The following is a 19,366-nucleotide window of genomic DNA, read 5'->3' on the forward strand; positions in this document are numbered from 1 at the left end:
CAATCAATCTGAACACTTGCGTGTGCACCAACCAGCGGAATATTACACATTGACAGACTTCGCTGGACCCAGCAAAAAAGCTACTTAAGACTACTATCGTGGTCACTCATTTAAAATATTAGTACTATGCAGCATCCCACGTTATCAGGCTACCGTCTATGCTGACTATAAGGGCGGCGGGAAGTGAAAGTAAAGGGCTGCAATCGCGCAGTCCAGGCTATAGGAGGGCGAAGTAAAAACACTTTTACAAATAACGAATCCCGATTACCACTCCGCTGCTGTCTGGGACTTTTGCTAAATGCATGAAATACAAGCCTTACAGTGAAAGACGGATAGGCTACCTTCTGATCCTATAATTAACGAAAGAAATGGTTTATTTTAACACAGAGAAGAAGGACGCATTTGGCGCTCGCTGTAGCCTCGCAAAAATATTTGAGCGCTAGAATGTCCTAGTCGTAGCCTAACAATAATAAATCTATATTTTCTGCTAAAACATTAGGCTACATATTACGTCCAATGTAGGCTATAGGCCTGCGAGACATGTAGGCTACTAAAGGACAATTAGGCTACACATTCCCGTCACAGTCAGGAATTATTTGAATAAGAGGGTAAGTCTTTTATTTTACAAGACGGTAGACTAATACGTGATAACTGTTTGGCTGACAGCCTTTAAAGTAGGCTCAATTTCATTTTCAGGGAAAGGTTTTTTTATGTTTTAGCCTGTTACAGCAAGAATTAGTGACTGGCATGTGGGGGCGTGGCATCACGATGGTTGCTTTCCATCGTGATGCCTGTCAACCATCATGATGGACGATGATATCGTCCATCGGCACAACCCTAGTGTCACGCGACTTTAATTTGTATTTTCCCAGTGAGACGCTGCAACAACCCAAACAACCGGTAGATGGCTCAAGTGAGTAGGGTGTCTCGTAAAAAGAAATGGAGCCTGGAAAACCCTACACAGACTTCACTACAGACTTTAGCAGACTGGTTTAAAAAATAATTTAATAGCCAGAAATATGCCTGCCCTTCCCTAATAAAGAAATATTTGGTTAACTGCGAGTGAATCCCGTTTGCAGCTGTAGAAGAAACGCAGGACAAATTAAACATTCTGGTTTTCTCCGAGTGCAACGATGATAGACAGACATCATTTGGACAAAATATAGAGCATATTAACCTCCGTTGCTCAGCCAAATGCCTTCCTGTTACGTCCTGTTATCACTGAGTTACAGGCGATAAACGATTTTTGATGGTCACAAGTTTACTTCATTAGCGGTTTATTTTTTTGATTATTAAAGTGTTTCATTTAAAGGTTTGACTTCGTGCTTATTCAGAGCATTTAGTGCTCTTCCCAATCCCAGACGTTCACATTGCATGTTTGTTTGTAATGGATGCAACCGCGAGATACGCTTGTCATAGGCGCCGATACCGTGGGCGCTCCGTCTCTCGGGCACCCACTGAAAACATCGAGCACCCACGTGTGCCAGCTTACAGTCCCGGCTAAATTTATATTAATTTAAAATCAAACATCGCAGTTTATGTTAAATTCAGCATCTCTCATAATGTGATTGGATATGTTGCTGTCAATTCCCTATATACTAACCACCAATGAGAACGTCTCTCGTATGAAAATTCCTGACACTTCCCATCTGAAGAATTAACGCAAGGCTTTGTCGGATCTTCAGCCCCGAATGTTTAAAATGTATATAGCCTAGCCCTGAATATCATTTTAAAAGTAATAAGTAAGTCTGACAAAGCTTATTGTTTTGTGACACAGCTAAACACTGGTACCTCATAGAACGTCTATAACATAGCCTAGGTGGTCGCAACTCCTAAAGCAGATAGAAAGAACTCACGCAAATCTAGCCTACAACACGCAGACAGCTTCATGCGCAGGGGAGAGAGCGTGCACGCACACAGGTGCTTTATGATTTTTGGCTTCTGATGGTATCTTGCTAATTCACTGAACTGCATTAGGTGACACAAATGGTATTGCCTTTATCTTATAACTCCTTGTCTGAGCGACTACCAGGCCTATGGTTTTTAAAAGTCAGATGTTCCCTGACAAATACATTCTGCCTGCATGCAGTGTGACAGTAGGCCATTTCTGTAAAACAAACTAATTTATTTGCAAAACTTTATGCAGTAGAACTACACGCAGTAGGCATGCAGGACATAATGTTTGCGCAGGAGAGAGTCTGAGAATAAGAGCGCAGGCACGCACGCAACCACCAAGGATTAGAACACTATAGGATACGATTTGAAGGCCATGGACATACATCTTTCTTTCGAAAACAGAAATGGTGAGGCAAGGTATAGGCAAGACTGAGATACATTGCTGGTCAAAACGTTAGCGTAAGAACTGGTTTATAATGCTGAATGAAGCACAAAGCACATCCACTGTTTAAAGTCACAAACACAACGAACTAAGGTAACTTTTATGCATGCGCGAACCTATACATACTGGTAGATTTATTCCTGCAGGCTGCCCGTTTTGGCTGTCATACTTAAATGGCTTCGCAAGAAGTAGGCCTAGACCATAACTTGTACTACTGTCATCTTCTTTAAGAACTTTTCCCAATATTTCCCATAGCCTATATCGCTTTTCCTGAAGGGGTGTCTTTATTATTTTAACTCACGTCTTCAGCTTCTTTACTGTTGACTTTACTGTATTGATGCTTTACTGTATTGATCTAATTTCGGGCAGACCGCGCAACACTGTGCGCTATGTAGATCGTTTCTCGTACCATTTGATTTCTCAAAATTTAGGTCTACTAGGCCCACAATAACGTCATCACCAAATACATCTTTTATTTTTAGTTGATCAACCACAAAGAGCATAGGCCTACTGTGCACAGTGCACTGACGACTGTAGCAGCCCAAGGTAACCAGTTGTTGTAGATGAGAGGCAACCCCTTATTTCAGATAGCCTGGACAACATGTTACCTGGGTGTTGCCTACGTTATTAATTAATGGTAGCCTACAATAGTTAATTGATTCGCGTAACATATTAGTTGGCTCAAAGAGTAGGGAATCAGGATGGAGAGTCACACGTGTGTTGCTTTTGCGGGATAGAATCCAGTTTAATGCTAGTTTTCAAAACATATATTTTTTTACATGTCTTTTGTCCGAGTGGCTGTAATGTAGCCGAGTGCTCATGGCGTATGAAAAGCGACTTCAAACCGCCTAAAACAACTTGTTTGTGAATGTCTGACAACTGCTGCAGCGCATGCACGCACAAGGAAACCAGTAGGTGGAGAAACCAGAAGGCACACAACACCGGAACGATTTTAAGGCTATTTCGCATAGGCTACTCAATGGTGCTATTTCACACGCATTATAGCGACCCCACTCACCGGGGTTAGGTGGAAGGTGTTAACAGGCGATTGGCGTAGCCTACAGTGGACTAGGGCTGTCAAAACTGCTCAAAAATGACGTTCGAATATCCCCTCTAAAATAAACACATGTATTCGAATATATTGGAATATCTAGGCTATATTATTTGCGCATTATGTCAGTGACGCGCATCATGTCATCTGTTTTTAACTTTTTGTATGGTTATTGCTTGACAGGGGGGGATCCCAAGCAGCTTTCAGCCATAAGGCATTTCCTAATTCACCCGACACTGATATTCAAAATGTTGAAACTATTTCGGCATAGCATAAGCAGTTTAATTAAATGTAATGTTAGTTGTAAACAAACGGGCTATTTGGTGAGCCTTGGCCTCACAGATAGGCCTATTAACTGACCGCCAGATTCACGTTGGCTGGGGGGCAGGGGGGGGGCCCAAGGGTCTATGATATGTTAATTCGGCCCTGCCCCCAACGAACACAACTTTCCACCTCTGAGACAGCTTAAAAGAAGTCTAGAGGACTCCTAACTCACTGACCTACTTACTGTAGGCTGCGCAAACCACCGAAAAAAGAAGCAGAAATGGATGCTTAGGAGGTGAAACAGAGGCTGGCCTCTTGTGACAGGCGTTTTAGTTGCACCGGCAAAGAAAGCAAAGTCTGAGGTGTGGAAAAGTTTTGATCATGTGCATAATGAGAATAATGAGCCAGTGGTTATGTAAAATCCAAAGGATGCAACATTCTGTAGAACGGCAGGGAATTCGTCGCTGATAAGGCATGTTGATCAAAGCTGTCAGTGCCCATCAGGATCACATTGTTTGTTAGGCTACAGCAACAAAATCAAACCCTGCAAAGGTGAAACAAATGATTACGGAGAAGAAGTGTGTCAGCTTTCGCTGTAAAGACATTAGGCCTTTTAATATCGTAAATGGCGAGGGGTTTGAAAAGCTGGAGCAAGAACTATTTAATATCGGGGCTGCGTATGGGAGGGTTCCCGCAAACTTCAGAATGCTGAGAGGACTTGCTATTTTATTTCTTTGTTCCAACTTCCAAGTGGCCTAGGCTACGTTAGTCATGAATAAATGATGTCAAATGTTACTCATTCTTGACAAAAGGCAAAAGAGCTGCGTGCGTGCGGACATTTGAATAATGTCGGGCTGTAAACGGGTTCGGGCTTTTAAAAAGCTGTCAGTCTCAGGCTCGGTCAGGGCTCGGGCTGATTTCTGTGGGGGTCGGGTCTTGTCGGGCCTAAATTTAAAGGCCGATTATAGCTCTACTTCACTGAGCAACAGTGGGTGGAGACCTTTAGATTCACAAGTCAGGGTTTGAAGAATTATGACGAATGATAGACCTGGCTGTTGCCCCGAGTAGGCTACTCGTTGTCGGATGCCTATCCCAACAAACAAGCCATCGCATCTATCTATCCATAAATTGCAGGAATGTCTGTCTGTCTGTCTGCGTGTCGTTGGTCCGTTCGATGAGTAGTGTCTTGCTACTGGCATGAGTAAGTGCAGTGCATAGTATATCGTTATATATCGGCTTTCTCCGCTCTACCATAGCCACCCTCTCACACAGAACTGCGCGCAGGACCAGAGAGAGGATAAGCGGAGATTTGGCAGCACCAAATCACGGTTAAAATGCAAGATATTTGATTATCATCTCTGATCTCAACAATAAAGACTTCCTGTATGTTTACTTGCATAAAATGATTACGCGGATTTTGCAACAACAGGCCAACAAACACGAGTAGGCTATGTAGTTCTATTCAAAATTACATGAAAAGTATGTGCAATAAACTGATGCTTTGAATAGCCCAGGCTACATTGGACGTGAGACTTTGAATAAACAAACTACATTTCCGACTGCAAGGTCCCAAATTGAAACAAGCCATGGGCTAATGGTCCCGAATTTAACGTTTCAGAAGACGTGCCACACAGCTAGACAACAAGTGGCAGACAGAGAAACGTCACTTATGCTACCAAACACTGCTTTTGAGTCACATCGTTGCAAATGTCAAACGATCACAAAATGGCTTGTCTTCACTATCAGGAAAGTTATGCAATAAGCTAGGCCTATAGCCTTAACCCCTTCAGACCCCAATTATGTTCCAAGGTGGTGAAAAATATAATAATGATTTTTTTCCCATCCTTAATGCAACCATAAATGAGAATCAATAAAAAAATTTTTTTTATCACAACCTTTTAATTGTTTTTTTTTTTGTCCATTTCAATGGACATCGGGTCCAAACAGTTGTTAAAATACCAACATCATATGACAACATCATACCTATTTTTTGTCTTATAATTCACATTCATACCTATTTTTTGTCTTATAATTCACATTGATATCACATGGAACATGAACTTGAACAGTTCAAATGATGTTTTTTTGTAAGGTCCAAAGAGTTTTAAAATATAACATCATAGTTGTAATGTGCCGGATTGTGTCCACACAATAGACCTGTGGTGCTAGTGCTAAATGTTTAGCAGTTTTTTAATACACACACTGTTTGCATTGTTTTTTGCATTTTGTTGTTTTCACACAGTCTTGTGAACTGAACTGTTTAATTACATGTTCCAATACGGAACACCGGAGGTATGCTTGAACATGTTTGTTTGCTCACTTTACTAAATTGTGCGCTTGTTTTACGAAATTGTGCTCACATTTTCCTACATTTTTGCTCAATTTAGTAAACCCTGTGCTTGTTTTACTAAACAGTGCATTTATTTTACTACATTGTGGGCTAATTTGCTAAATTCCACTCTCATTTCACTACATCATATTGTAAAATGAGTGCACAATTTAGTAAAATAAGCGTACTATTTACTAAAATGAGTGCACTTTTTAGTAAAATGAGAGCACAATTTAGCAAAATCAGAACAAGAGCACAATACACACATTGTGTGCACAATGTAGTATAACAAGTGCACAATTTAGTAAAGCAAGCGCATGATTTAGTAAAACGAGTGTATGTTTTCTCAATACATAGAAAATCGTGCAATGACACACCCCAGGAGATGTCATTGCAAGATTGTTTTTGTATATCAAGATAATATACACTGTTTTTACTGAATTATGCACTCATTTTACTTAGAGTGCATTCTTAAATTGCCATTCCAAATGTACACATTGAAACTTTTAACCGTTCGTAATTCGGAGCGTTGGTCGGATTTTCGTTTATTCAGAGTGTCACAATCTTGGAGCTTTCAGTGCGTACTCTGGGCACTCCAGCTGAAGGGATGGAGTGGCAGAGCATGACATCACACAGTAGGCTGAGAGAGTGTTATACCAGAGAGAGTTGAAGCTAGCCTAGAAATCTAGACACACCCTAGCGGCAGCAAATAATATGGATCTGGCTCGTCAGGCTAGGTTGAAGCAGCCTAAGGTTGAAGTGGCCCTAAACACTGTTTCACAAGTGCTGTAGTGGTGTCCATATTGTAGGCCTAAACCAAACTGTTTGTAACCCAAAATAATTCACAGAGATTTAGACTGCTTGTCTTTTTCGAACTTCAGAGCGCTATTCTCAGTGTCAGATAGAATTTACAAACGCACCCTAAATTTTGCGCTCGTTTTACTACATAGTGCGCTCGTTTTACTAAATCTTCCACACTTTTGCACAAAAAATAGCACAATTTAGCTAAATGCTCAGAATATGTAGTTGTATAAGTCCATGATTTAGTAAAATGAGGATACTATTTAGTAAACCGGGCACACAATTTACTAAATTCTGTGCACAATCTAGTAAAATGAGAGGACGATTTAGTACAACCGACCACTCATTTTAGTGAAATGAGTGCACATTCATCCAAAAAAGCTGAAATAAATAAAAAATATATTTAGAATTATAGCTTGGGTCTTGAGGATGTCAGAACCTTGCCTGGTGACAATAATTAAGTGAGTGTTGGCAAACATCTCCCAACACCTGGTGTCCATTGGGATGGACATTAAACTTTGAAAAAATCCTGTACTACACTGTTATGAAATATATTCAAACTAACTTAAAATATCATCACCTGCAATGGTTAGAATTATACTGAGTGCAAATTGGTTAGGCTATCATAAACATAAATTCATATTGATGAGGGAAAAAAGATGCTTACTCCTGTTCCTATCTAGCTTCAGAGCCATGCTTGTGTTGTTTGATGTCTGAGGTGCTCTCAGATCAAGTTTCAGGTCATAACTGCATTCTGATTGGGTCATCAGGATCCAATCAGTAGCAAAGCATAATTAAAATGGTGAAACCACAGATTTTCATTGGTTTAGACCCCAAAATATATCATGTCCATTCCAATGGACGTGGGGTCCGAAAGGGTTAACTCAAAACATTTGTTATTCCATTCCGATCTGTAGAAATCACATGCAGTCATGCCTAAATTCTTCTTAGGCTACTGCACATTAATTATAGGCTAATATATTATGATATTCAGTATACATTATTGAATGCTTAGCTGGAATGATGTTTTTCCCTATCATCCTATTGTTAAAGCAGGCATACCTGCGGGCATGTATCGGGCTACAGGTTTTCTACAGGAATGGCATTTTTGAACGGGCACTGCACTAGTTGTATAAACTTGCGATGTGTGCCAATCGAGTTGTTGGCGAAAACTTTAGCGTCAGCAAAACAGCTGTGCACCGATGCGTGTATTCAGTTTTATTCCACGGAAACAAGCAAGAGAACACACCAAGTTGCCTAATGTTATAGGGAAGCGCCAGAGATTGTTGAGATTCTTGTTACCACCGTGTAGTCAAGCCTTAAGCCATACCCAAGTAGCCTAAATCGAGGTAATGTTTAATTATGCATGATTTATTTTGTTATTGAATTCGTAGGCTGGGATTACTCTCGGCAAGTCTCCTGCTTTTTCAGAAGGGGGGCGGCAGGCAGAGCGATGTACAGTGGCAGAGCGACGCACAGTGGCTGAAAGTAGTACTAAAGCTTCACGCAGCTTCACGGCCTCGTAATGCGCGAATGAAGTGGTCATTTGAAAGCGATGCCCACTGTAATTCATGTAATTGGGCTACGGGTTTTCTACAGGAATAGCATGGCAGTAGAATAGCAACAGGCACTGCACTAGTATTGTATATTGTGTTGTTATACACGACACTTGATTTATGCTCAGTATGACACTTGATATAAGCTCAGTTATTATGTAAGCATTCTGTTCTTTTTTCACTGTAGCTACCTGGACGACTTGGCAGATGCAGGAAGGCTGATGGTCTCCTCGTCAGCTTCAACTACAACAGCAGCAGAGACGTCTCTTGGACAGCAAATTCAAATAAATGAGGTAGGGAAGTGCAGTGTACAAATCGGCTCAGATTCCACTACGCATACTGTTGATCTAATCAGGATGCAGTGTGACTGTGGGTCATATAACATGGGTAATTTATGCACACATATAATTGCAGCTTGTACTAAAGCACAGCACTTTGTTGACATTGCACAGCTACGCGCTGACGTGGCCAAAGACATTGTGTCAAACAACCAGTATCACATTGATGGTGACTACCTCACAGTGAATCCCACAGACCAAAATGCTTCCTTTATTTCCACAGTTGACCCTGCATTTTGTACTTGTGCAGTCAATAGTTATGGGCAAAAGTGTGTGTGTCTTCATGTTTATGACTGTTTGCAAACAATTGAAGCTCATATGTCTACACCTCCCACTGCTGATGGCACAACTCTGTGTCCCCCCCAAGAATTTAAATTCACAAGCTCAACTTCAGTTGATGTTAACAGATCTTCTGGAGTGGAGCAAGTCATACAATTATAGGCACAACGATCAAGTGCACGCTGCATTGAAGAGGGCTCATACATTGGTCTTCAGCCGTTTTGCCATTGTCTCTAGGAGAAAAAAAATCAGCGCTCTGCAGGCTTACAGGCAGCACATTGAACATGCAAAAAGAGAGGTGTACAAAAAGCCTCAAAGACGCAAGCGCCGCAGAGTTTGAAAACCCTTGAAAAATGCAATATTTCATATAGCCATGTTTTGATTATGCACCAAGTATCTAAAATGCCATTGTCGGCCAATAATAAAAAAAAAGTTTTTTTTCTAGTATATTTTAAAAACACCCATCTCCACATTCATTTTAATGCTAGCTGACTTTTTTTGTAGCTGGTGTTGAGAAAACTAAAAAGGCTGTTGTATGTTGTGTAATTTCAGGCTTTATTTTGTTTAAATTAGAGATGATTTATATGTGTAAGAGAAATAAAACATTTTAAATGTATTACTGCTGCTGTTGTTTATTGTTTGAAAGGAGATATAACCATAACCATATTACATTTAAACAGTAACATTTACTTTCATATTTTGTGGCTTTTAGTAGAATCAGATGACCCGTTGCCCAAAGGGCTCTTATGGTGGTTTACAATTAAGAAATACTCAGTCAAAAACAGAGATATTCCCAAAATATGTTACTTTAATGTGAACATAACATACATGCTGTGTGCAATTGTATTAGGAGTCGGTGGCAAACCTATACCTCCTCTTCAGCTTCAGCAGCCTTTTTTTTGCCTGTAGGCACTCCTTTATGACCCCAAACACCACATTGCACACCTCGGGGCCCAGGGTGTGCGTTACCAGAGAATAGGTCCCCATGTGGGAAGCAAACACCTTCTGCACCTCCTCTAGTTGAGCACTGTAATCAACAAACAAAGGTTGTCATCTCTGACCAAAGTTATGTAATATGCAATAAAGACCACCTCAGGGATTACGTGAAAACAGCCACAACGATGTTATGACACCAGGTTCTTCCGGAGAAAGATACATTAACGAACGAAAGAATGTATATCTGCATGTATAGATTACCTCAAATTACTCTCTTGCCCTCTCACTGCCTGGGCCTGTGCCAGTTGTTTCCCTATTCTGTCAAATGAGATCACCTTTGTCAGGTGAGCTAGGTCCCTAGCCAGACCTTGACACTCCTCTGTGATGCGAAAAGGAACCAATTAGTAAATAAGACATTAACCCTAAAACACTGTTCCCCTTAATTTACTGTTTGCGGTCAATTTTGACTGGTCTATTTCCCCCTTCCCTCAAGAACAAGGACAGAAAAAGAAAAGGTGTATAGTCTGTGATGGTGATGAGAATTGGGGACAGTTTGGTGATTATTGTTTTTTGTGTAAAGATAAGAGTAATTACATCAGACCAGTCAAATTTGGCAGTGAATAGTAAAATAAGCATCACCAATGTGGGTGTGGTTTATGTGGTGTGGGAGGGCACAAAAGCACAGGAAAGTTGTAGGGGAGTGGGTATGGGGATGTCTTCCATTTGCTGGATGAATATCATATCTTACCCATTTTGATGACCAGGAACATCACAAGTGTGACTAAATTAAATGAAACACTCAAAATTCAACAAAAGTGGTCAAAATTACGTTTATGTCCAAATGCCATCTGACTGACTACATATTTTACCTTCGACTAATTTTGTGCAACTAGAGGTATTAGCCGAATAGCGGCTTGGCTCCACACCAGCCTCTTTCAGCTGCTTTTCAACTTCCTTTTTTTTGGAACGTGCCTTCCTCAGGTAAGTGACCATGAGGTTGGTGGAACATTTTTCTGGGACACCGCACCGCCTCTTCAATTCCTCCACTGTAACAAAGTGTCTGTGCAATCATAATACAATGTAATCATTTTTGTGAACATAATGAATCAATACATTTGTATCGGACTCACAAAGAACAGCACTAAAATCTGAAGGCTTCAAAAGGAAAGCGTAAGAAAACATCAGTTCCTTCATTGACTTTGACCATTGCGAAAAGGATCATGGTCTAAATGATGAATGAATTATGTCTCCAGACCAAAAGGATACCAAATATCAAGGTAATCAAGCACGACAACAGTAGTAATCAAAGTTGTCCTCCAACATTGCTCAATTTAACCTGTGCATCAACAGTATACAAATTAGACATTTTACAATTTTGGTCCACAAGTTTGCACTGGAATGACAAAAGATTTTTTTTTAATTCTAATCGTAACATAGGAATCCAACCACAAAAGGGGAGGATGGTTTATTCTTGTTCTGATTCGGAGAAGCGTTTTTGATCAATATTTATCAAACCTGCCTCAGGAAAAGGGCACTGACTGTGCCTTCCCCAGACCACCCCCTGATGAAGTAACCTGAAACCGCTTGCTTTTACTTGCAATATAGCTCATAGCTTAAATTAAGGGTTGGAGATGGCTGTAATCCTATAGTCGCTAAATAATGAAGCTGACTCTACAATGACACTGATATGCAGTCTGGTATTAGCTTGCGTGGATATTACTTGGATTCGAAGAATGTCATACAAAAAGGCACCCACACCAACTGCATTTAAAGATTGACCTACTTTTTTGCCTTCTTGGATGAGGCCACCTTCAGGAGGCTGTCCACATAGAATCCACCTGCAATAAAAAAAAAGAAATGAAAGGAAAGGAAAACTTCTCATGTGTCACCTGTCTGGAAGTAGACTTTGCTTGCTATCTAACTGGCTGAGTCAATATACCAAAAAAAAAAAAAAAAAAACATTAAAAAAATAAATAAAATAGGAAAAGAAAATAATCACCCAACAAATAGCTATTCTTTGCTGAATATGTGAACTCAAACTAATGTTAAGGCTGCTCTTTCATGACAGTCAAGACTGATTATGTCTCTTTCTTGCCTACAACAGCATGCAGACAGGCCTACATTTGTTATCATGAGCTACCAACCAGTAGGCTAGCAATGCGGAGATGTGACGTTGGGTGACGTAAAGATGACTGAGTTGTCATATAATTGGATACATTTAACTTCTTGCCAAAAGGCACGATATGCACATATGCATGGTGTTTTAATGTCTTTCCACTTGTAGGGCCTATAAGCATTAAACCACAAAACTGAGCTGAAGTTTGACAAGACCAAGCCAGGATTCAAATACCGAGGTCATGGGTGTTGATAGAAATGTTGCCCCCCGCGAAATACTATGGGGGTCCGGGGGCATGCCCCCAAGGAAGAAAAAATGTAAAAATAACCCCTTAAATGATGACTTATGGTGAATATTGCGGAAACTAATAGATACATTTACATAAATATAATTTATACATAAATCACACTTAGAAATACAGCCTATTAGGCATATGGTACATTTATAAAAGAGCAAAGTAGCCTATATATGCCTATGAAAGACTTAACCATAGAGGGATGTAATGTATCATGATCATTTTGCCGTATGACGTAGAAACATTTGTTCAGTTTATAACATGTTTTGTTTATAACTTAAACCAACACACTTTTCCACAATATTCTACTTTTTAGATGCACCTGTATATTTCAAGAGCATTTTCTCCAATTGGTTTTGAGGATATTTATACTGATCTCTGCTCCATCTTTAATTAGGAATGCTCTGCTTCTCCTCATCAGAGTAGTGAATGTTGCATTTATAAATTGCAGGGTCATAGGCTGCGGAGCTTGTACCTTCTGACACAGTGAGTGTCACATCTTGTCTCTCACTCACTTGTGAGGGCCCTTTGCCTATTATTTCCCTCCCTTCTCCTAACTCTTTCTCCTCATTTCCACCTTTCTGCCTGATTTCCCTTCTCCCGTCTCCTGTGTAAATAACTGACCGATAATCAATATCATGCTTAGATAATATCCATATAAATATTTAAGCAATATAGCACGAGTGAGAGTGGGGTTGGTCATGGATATTCCCACGGGTGTTGTTCGGCCGTAGCCACGAGGCCGGAGGCCGAGTGGTGCAGGCAATAACAGCCGTGGGAATATCCATGACCAACCCCACTCTCACTCGTGCTATATTGCTTAAATATTTATATGGATATTATCTAAGAACAATTAGCATCCTCGTTTATCTTACTTACATTGAGTTGACTGTGTGACTTAATCCACAGATGTGGTGAAGCACTGTTTCGTTATGGTTTGCTAAGGAGTAACCCATTGCTTGAAATAGTGGAGTGCTGAGTGTCAAATCTTCGCATTGTATCGCGGAGTGATTTATTATTAGCTGTGCTGAGTCTGAGTTTAAATGTCCAGGGATATTCCAACTCATGGAACGTCTCTCGGCCAATCAGAAACAAATAAATAGTTCCATAGAACCCAATTGTTGTATAACTACTATTATACAACAATTGGGTTCTATGGAACTATTTATTTGTTGGCCAGCTTCCCTCGCGGTCCGCACGCGGGATCACGCGGCATCACGCGACTTTAATTTGTATTTTTCCAGTGACGCTGCAACAACGCTGCAACAACCGGCAGAGGTCTCAAGTGAGCAGGTTGTCTCGTAAAAAGAAATGGAGCTGGAAAACCCTACACAGACTTCACTACAGACTTTAGCAGACTGGTTTAGAAATAATTTAATAGCCAGAAATATGCCTGCCATGCTCTAATAAAGAAATATTTGGTTAACGGCGAGTGAATCCTGTTTGCAGCCGTAGAAGAAACGCAGGACAAATTAAACATTCTGGTTTTCTCCGAGTGCAACGATGATAGATAGACAGACATCATTTTGCTACTATTGACACATGAAAAAAAAAGTGTTACTCTGAGGAAACAAAGGGTGTGTGTGTGTAACTCTGAATAAAATCTCAGAAATACATGTTTTACCTTCAACAACTGCCTCTGCAGTGTCTGTCTCAGCTGTTTATGCCTCTGTTGATACATTAAAAGAATCTACATGGTTTATATAATGTTGTTTTATTTTAATTGGGCTGTTAATTAATTTGACATTATTGTTTATTATTGATATTCTCCTTAATGTAGTCTTAGCATGTTATTGTTTTATATTATTGATTGAATTGACATTATTGTTTTATTATTGCCTTTCCCCTTTTTTACATTGCTTTTTTATTAGGCTATTGATTGAATTGATATTATTGTGTACTACAACTATTCTCCTTACTATATTTGACCTAGATTTTAATCTGTTCCCTGTTCATTTTTAAATATTATTATGTTGTTTTGTATTTATATGTCGCTTTGGACAAAGGCGTCTGCTAAATCCATAACCATAACCATAACCATAACATGGGAAATGTATGACATATTCTCAAATTGTGATTTTCAATATGTTTTTCAGTCACTGTTAAAAGGCGTGCCAACAAATTTGTTGGGCACTGTATGAAACATTAAATTGCTTGTGTAATATAACATGCATAAATAGAATATAAAGTATAGTATGTAAAGTACAGTATATAATATAAAGTACAGTATCATAATATTAGATACCGGTACCCATTTCCTCTGATGCCTCCTCCTCCTCTTCCTTTTCCTCTGCATCTTCATCTGATGTATCTGCATTATCAGCACATAACAGACATGAAGTCAATCTGCATTATCAGCACATAACATCTGCATCTGATGTATCTGCATTATCAGCACATAACAGACATGAAGTCAATCTGCATTATCAGCACATAACATCTGCATCTGATGTATCTGCATTATCAGCACATAACAGACATGAAGTCAATCTGCATTATCAGCACATAACATCTGCATCTGATGTATCTGCATTATCAGCACATAACAGACATGAAGTCAAATTGACACATTCAAATTTGTTGGGCGGGCGCTGTATGAAACATCAAATTGCTTGTGTAATATAACGTGCATAAATAGAATATAAAATACAGTATGTCTAGCCCCAGCAATCCAACTAATATCAGTAACAACGCTGGGTCCAACTTGTGTGTGCGTTGTCCTACCTGGCTTTGAACTCTTTTCTGTAGAGCAGAATGAGCATGTCTCCTGCAAAATATTTTGCACGATAAATACTTATGTCAAGTACGCATCAAATTATTCTTTTGTCGCAGACCAGTCATGGGAGTCATTAAAATTAAGTCCCAGTCCCTGATGAGGTGGAGTTTGGGTTATCAACGCATCATATGACACTTCACATGTGACCCCTCGTCATCACAGATTTAACTGCCGATTCACCACTCACCCAAGGATTATGTTAATGACTCCCTAGACCAATCTGTGACAAAAGAATCGTCTGATGTGTACTTGGCTTTAATCTGACAGCAGAATGTTGCTTTAGATAAAATATCATTAGCACTAGCCTTTTTCTTCCCTGACATCTTCTTGTAGCAGACTGTACAGATGCCTGAACTATCTGCAAAAAACAAATGCTTTGTATAATACAATGATACTTTGGATAAAAGCCCCCCATACTCTCCCTCTTCACTGTACTCAACCTCCCCCATAACCAGCCAGCAGAGGTCAATAAGGAGCACCCATACGGTCTTACCAAGGGACTTAAACAACAAAGTCCCTAGTCTCTCCCGCAATGGAGGTGACCTTGTTGTCCCTGGAGGATCATTTCTGCAAACTAAAAGAGCAACAGAAAGTCTTTTTTAATTAAGTAACATCACTTATAAAAACTGAAACATATAGAGCAGCGTAACAAATTGTGGTAAAAAATGTCAATTTGGGAAAGGGTCTATATTACAACAGAAGATTATGGTGCTCATTATATAATTACACGATCATGACTATCATGTGCTGAAGGTAGCACTGTGTCCATGTCCAAGATCCATTAATATTTTACCTGCAATTTACCTTTATTCAAAATTGCTCTAGTTAAAGTGAAAACTAAAAATATCTATACATTATGCAGAAAATGACCAAATTGTACCATTATTGAGAACACTCCACATGACACCGAGTCATTTTGTAAGTCATGGTCCCTGTCAATTATCTTCCAGGGCCTTTGGCAGCCTCTGCTAGCAGCAAATAAGCTGAAAGATTAGAGAATATAAGTGTGAAGGAGATCTCTACTGAATTTTCATTACCTCATTTTATAGAGCAGTACAAAAACCTTATACCTCCAATTTTCAATTATTTGGAAGCAACGCAAATTATTTGGGAGGCTTGAAGGAGAATTTCAACCAATCTTGAAATGACTGTGTTGAAAATCACTGAAACTCTTTTAAAATGTCAAGCACTAACCGCTCTAACAACACAAAATGGGAATTGCACAATAGCAAAAATAATGATGACAAATGTGTGATGCTATTTTGCGCATTATAGTCTCTGCATAACCTACAACAGCAACCTACAAAGAGGGTCCAGTGGCCCTCTCCCAACAAGTAGAATACGGAGACGGCCCTGGCTCCATTAAGAATGTTTTTCTGACAGGAAATAAAGAAAACATTCATGAACAAACATAAATAATCTTGAAAACTAATTGTATTCTGTAGCACTGAACAATAGCCTTAAACATTTACATAACTCTTACTTTTACAAAATAAGTGCTCCTGGCCCTGGAGCTGCCCTCCAAAATCAGGCGCGTAGCCTGGCTACTTATTGCCTCTGTCCCAGGTTGGCCCTAAGCGAGGGAGAGAAATGGTTTAAGTCATTAAATCATGTTATATCTATATTTAATGTATGTATATATATGTGTGTGTGTGTGTGTGTGTGTGTGTGTGTGTGAGAGAGAGAGTATTATAAAGGTATGGGTTACCCTGCTGATTACTTGAAATAGGGCATCCATTACCTGAGGAAGTAATAAATAATCAAATATAAAAATTACAATAAATCACAATAGAGTCAAGTTGAAGTGAAAGGCTGACAGTTATATAGCCTAGAAGGGGCAAGAGGATCATTTTTGAAAAGAAATAGAAAATTACCTCATCGGGAAGTTCAAATGGGCCTCCAAACTGCCCAGAAAGATTTTGAATGGCCCAACAGTCCCAAGGACAACTTCACTACAAAGTCCTTTGGACTTCAGTGTTTCTAAGTCTGCATAGGTAAAGAAATGAAGTCCCAAAATAGATAACCTTACTTAGGGTAATGGCACAAATTTAATCCAATCAACTAGTACATGTAGCATGCTAAACTACTTTTTAGGGAACAGAGGAGGCCACAGAGGAAGAAAACGAGGAGGGGCAAGAAGAGACCGAGATCCAAACCGCGTTACGCGGAGCTTGAATCGGACCCAAATACGGTGATTAACATTTCCAATTACCCTTTAACAACTTCACAATTAAGTGTACTCAGCCGAGGACTCTCCTTTGTCCCGACGAACAAAGTAAACGCATTTAAATTAAAAGTCGACTCTTACAAATTTTTTAGACAACTGCATTTAAAACACTTTTTTCATGCTAAACCTACCTGTGAGACGGCTAGAAGTGATGTTTCAGATCCTTTGAATAAGTTTAAGAAGAAGTCTACTTTCATGCCCCCTGGCGTACCCAACGCCACTTTAGCCACTTTTAACAAATTAGTGGAGAGAGACCTTGACAAGTTAACTACGGTAACTAATAGGAAAATAAATTATAATCTCAGTGCACTAGAAAGAAAAACCCTAAGTGAATTAAAAGAGAACACTGACATCATTATAAAATCAGCAGATAAAGGGGGAGGTATTGTTATACAAAACACAAAAGATTATGTAACGGAAGCTATGAGACAATTGAATAATTCCAATTATTACGAGCAGCTGCAACACAATCCGATGGATAAATATATAAGCGAGAGAGATAACATGTTAAAAAATGCGTTGGAAAATAACTGGCTAACTAAGAATCAATTTGAATTCCTAAAGACTGAACATCCCGTGACACCTGTCTTTTATTTGTTACCCAAAATACATAAACGATTAGAAAACCCCCCGGGCAGACCTATTGTGGCAAGTAGAGACTCTGTGACAGAACATTTGAGCCAGTTTGTCGATCACTTCATAAAAGAAATGGTAACATCACTTCCATCTTACATCGCTGACACTAGAGATGTATTGAAACTTTTGTGTGACATCTGTGTACCAGAAGGGTCGTTTTTAGTAACTTTGGACGTGGAAAGCTTATATACCAACATTCCCCATGAGGGTGGACTAGAAGCCATGAACTTTTTTCTAACATCCAAGAAAGACTCTCTTCCAGTGGAATTGTTGATGTCGTTCACAAAGTTCATTTTAAAATCAAACTATTTCATGTTTAACAATAAGTATTATTTACAAACTCAAGGGACAAGCATGGGTTCTCCTTTTGCGCCAAATTATGCTAATTTGTACATGGGTTTGTGGGAAGATAGATATATTGTCAATAATAATCCATTTGCTGGTAACATTCTGTTTTACAAGAGGTTCATTGATGATATCTTTTTGGTATTTATGGGGTCTGAAGATGAATTGTTTAAATTAAATGATTATATGAATGGAACATATCCCTCATTGAAGTTCACCATGGAATATAATTGTGAGAAAATACATTTTCTGGACTTACTCATATCTGTGAATGTGGAAAACAAATTGGAAACATCCATTTACAGAAAAACAACTGATAGAAACACTATACTACATGCGTCAAGTTTTCATCCAGATCATACTTTTAAGAACATTCCCTATGGACAGTTTGTTAGATTAAGAAGAATATGTAGCAATGAAAAGGATCATGAGATTAAAACACACTAAATGTCCCAACGCTTCAAACAAAGAGGGTATGATGAAACACTAATTGATCAAGCAGTTGAAAAAGCCTACAAAAGAGACAGAACTTCACTACTAAACCCGACACCTAAACACACCGAAAGTAGAGTGACTTTTGTGTCTGAATATTCGACAGCATCAAAGCAGGTTAAACAAATAGTCAACAGACATTGGAAACTTTTAGAATGTGACCCCAGTTTAAAGCATTTATCGTCACTGAAACCTCGCTTCTGTTTTAAAAGAGGAAAGAATATTAAGGATATGGTGGTTAGCTCTACATACATGGAAATACCAAAGGTGAATTGGCTTGCTCAACAAGTATATGGAAATTATAGATGTGGGAAATGTGCACATTGTTCCCATACTTTCAACACAAAAACATTTAGTCACCCACACTCAGGCAAGAAATACCAAATAAAAGAATTTATTAACTGTCTGTCAACACATGTAGTATACATGCTGAAATGCCCGTGTGGACAAATATACATTGGACAAACCAAACGTAATTTAAAACTAAGAATTGCAGAACATAAAGGGGCAATAAGAAATGGAAATATGGATTACGCCATAGCTAGGCATTATAAAGAGATGCACCATGGACCAGCCACCTCCCTAAA

The sequence above is a fragment of the Alosa pseudoharengus genome, unplaced genomic scaffold (genome assembly GCF_046254945.1).
Source record: "Alosa pseudoharengus isolate Yale_2024_CS ecotype anadromous, Long Island Sound unplaced genomic scaffold, YU_APseudo_1.1 YU_APseudo_1.1_scf_18, whole genome shotgun sequence".
Taxonomy (NCBI): domain Eukaryota; kingdom Metazoa; phylum Chordata; class Actinopteri; order Clupeiformes; family Clupeidae; genus Alosa; species Alosa pseudoharengus.